This window comes from Sciurus carolinensis, chromosome 15 (assembly GCF_902686445.1).
Source record: "Sciurus carolinensis chromosome 15, mSciCar1.2, whole genome shotgun sequence".
NCBI lineage: Eukaryota > Metazoa > Chordata > Mammalia > Rodentia > Sciuridae > Sciurus > Sciurus carolinensis.
In genome coordinates, this window is record NC_062227.1 from 63,708,730 (window position 1) to 63,712,219 (window position 3,490).

The 3,490-nt window shown below is 38.4% G+C and overlaps 1 non-coding gene across 1 annotated transcript; it reads right to left on the bottom strand.

Annotated features, from left to right (window-relative positions):
- Nucleotides 1-2,512: 2,512 nt before the first annotated feature.
- On the bottom strand, nucleotides 2,513-2,618 carry LOC124965887 (U6 spliceosomal RNA). The gene has a single exon (XR_007105270.1). It is a non-coding gene; the product is annotated as a U6 spliceosomal RNA (small nuclear RNA).
- Nucleotides 2,619-3,490: the final 872 nt, after the last annotated feature.

The following is a 3,490-nucleotide window of genomic DNA, read 5'->3' on the forward strand; positions in this document are numbered from 1 at the left end:
CCAGATAGGATGGACAATTCTCAGTCCCTCTGGTCCTTGGTCTCTTAAATTTGAGGTAGGAACTAAGAAACCTTTACTGTACTCTTTCCAACTGAAATTTTCTAATTCAGGTTCCGAGACAGTGAAACACAGACTCTACCTTTAAAATAAACTTTAATGGGGTTAAATTTACATACAATAAAATGCACTTCAGTGAACACTTTGATGAATTTCGACAAGGGTATATACCCATGACATCACCACCACAACCAATGTGGAGGACATTTCCATCACCCTGAAGTCTCTCCCTGCCTTTCTAGTCAATTGTCACTTCCTGCTACTCCAGCCTCTGGTCACCATTGATCCACTTTCTGTCACTATCAGATTTATTTCTCCTAGAGCTTAATAAATGTAATCACATAGTCTTTTGTGTTTGGATTTTTTCGTTTAGCATATGTTTCAAAATCCATTCACCATCACCAGATTGAACAGGAGGGAGTGTTAGGGAAGGGAATGGGAAAGATAGTAAAATGAATCAGATGTAACATTCCTGTTCATATATGAATACATGACCAATGTAATTCCATATCACACACAACCACAAATATGGGCAGTTATACTTCATGTATGTGTGATATGTCAAAATACATTCTACCATTATGAATGATTTAAAAGAACAAATAAAAATTTAAAGAAAAAAAATCATTTATCAGTATATATTAGTCCATTCCTTTATAATGCTGAAGAACATTCCACTGAATGAATATACCACACTTATTTATACAAATTTTCTGCTGATGAGTTCTTGGGTTGTTCATAGTTTGAGCTATTTTGAATAAAGGTGCTATGAATTTCTATGTATAATTCTATGTGTAGACATGTGTTTTCATTGCTCTTGAGGAAACATCTAAGAATGGAACTATTTGTGTGGCTGTCTGATATATATATATATATATATATATATATATATATCAGACAACATACATATAAACACATAAAAATGCAAACATATAAAACATATATACATATACATATAACATATATATGTATATAACATATATATACATATATATAACATACATATATATATTTAACATTATTAAATATTGCCAAATTGTTTTCTTAAGTGGCTATTTCATTTTGCATTCCCAGCATTAATGAAGGAGTGTTCCGTTTGCTCTTTGTCATTGCCAACACTTGGTATTGTCACTCTTTTTAATTTCAGCTCTCCACATTCTGTTTTGGTCATAGATTGTGGGCTATGTCTACAGAGAAAGGGACTGAGGTGCCCTTGGAGCATTTAGTGGGACCCCAATATCATGCTGTTTGGATCCAGGACTGGTTCAGCCTCATGAAACATGTGACCTGGTGCTCTTTCAGGTTCAAATGTGCTGGTTGGTTTCACTAGAAGCCAAGAGCAACTGAGCCTGATAAGTTGACTCAAGCTTCGCCACCCTCAATGATTCAGCCTGATTCCACAGTGCCAGCAACCCAGTCAATGCCTCTTAGGCTCTCCAAGGACTGATGACACATTTGTAATGAAGAGAGGCTTCCTTTGAGTTCCAGGATGTTTTTCTTCCCACTCTTGCCAACCCTTTTATTTTGTAACATGCTTTAATGAGGGAGGATAAGAAGAGAAAATGAGTGCCAGATGTATCTGGAATGGGCCTGAACAATAATTACATTCTGCAGTGAAGTTAAAGAAATGCTGCATTCTGTGTGCTTCTGAAAGGGTTGGCAGGAAAGAAATGTGTGTCCCTGAAAACATTATTCAAGGAGCACAGCTCAAAATTCTAGCAGGAAAAGATGCCTAAAGCACCCAAATAAAATCAGAGTTTAACACACCCTTGTCTTTTGCAAAAGAAAAAAAAATAATTAAAGCTTAACAGAGTGTGAACATTCAGACTTGTCTCACAATGGATTTCTCCCCACACTGGATTCTAAAACTATAAGGGAAGATGATGTGATACAACCAACCTTCTGGGAGAATTTGAATGGGTGAATATGGGTCAGATGTCTCCCTAGAACTCAGAGATTGTAGGTCTCTAGGTAGGCGGCTGGATCTTCCTCAACCATGCCATACCTTGTGTACTACTAAAGACAAAGAGCTGGAGCTGAATTTGAGCTGTACCTCTGGTCTTGGAGGGTGACTACCAGATGGCACAGAGCTGTTGACATTCCCAGAGAAAACTAGTGTACCATCTGATCCAGATGCAAGTGTATCCTCTGCCTTAACAGTTCTATATTTCTTCTCTATTCCTCCAAGGCATCAACTTTATGTGTGGGCAGCAGAAGCCAACTTGAAGTGTCCACTGGCTGCTGCCCAGCCCCCTTCATGCAGCAGTCTTATCTCTGCCCTGACACTTTGTGTGGACAAAACATCCCCTGAAACTATGGATTCAGCTTCCAGGACTTGGCATTTCTTAGGAGTGACATGGAAATGTCCCCTCCCCACAACCAATGCCCTTAGATCCCTATAGAGATATTAAGGTCTATGCCCCCCAATGAAAAGCAGAAAACACATTTTTTTTTTTAAAATAAGGAACACTTCACAAATTTGTGGTCATTCTTGTGCAGGGGTCATGCTGATCTTCTCTGTATTGTTGCAATTTTAGTATATGTGCTGCCAAAGCAAGCACCAGAAAACACATTTTTAAGGACCTATTCAGTATCAGATTTTCTGAGTTCAAATTGTATGACTTTTTTTTTATTATAAACAAATGGGATACATATTGTTTCTCTATTTGTACATGGAGTCAAGGCATATCATTTGTGTAATCATAAATTTACATAGGGTAATATTGTTTGATTCATTCTGTTATTTTTTTCCCTCCCCCCCACTCCTCCCACCCCTCTTTTCCCTCTATACAGTCCTTCCTTCCTCCATTCTTATCACCCTTATCCGTAACCCTAAACCTACCCTTAACCCTAACGCTAACCTCTCCCACCCCCCATTATATGTCCTCATCCGCTTATCAGCGAGATCATTCGTCCTTTAGTTTTTTGAGATTGACTTATCTCACTTAGCATGATATTCTCCAATTTCATCCATTTGCCTGCAAATGCCATAATTTTATCATTCTTCATGGTGGAGTAATATTCCATTGTATATATATGCCACAGTTTCTTTATCCATTCACCAACTGAAGGGCATCTAGGTTGGTTCCACAATCTGGCTATGGTGATTGAGCAGCAATGAACATTGATGTGACTGTATCTCTGTAGTATGCTGATTTTAAGTCCTTTGGGTATAGGCCAAGGAGTGGGATAGCTGGGTCAAATGGTGGTTCCATTCCAAGCTTTCTGAGGAATCTCCATACTGCTTTCCAGAGTGGCTGCACTAATTTGCAACCCCACCAGCAATGTATGAGTGTACCTTTTTCCCCACATCCTCGCCCACACCTGTTGTTGCTTGTGTTCTTGATAATTGCCATTCTAATTGGGGTGAGATGGAATCTTAGGGTAGTTTTGATTTGCATTTCTCTTATTACTAGAGATGTTGAACATTTTT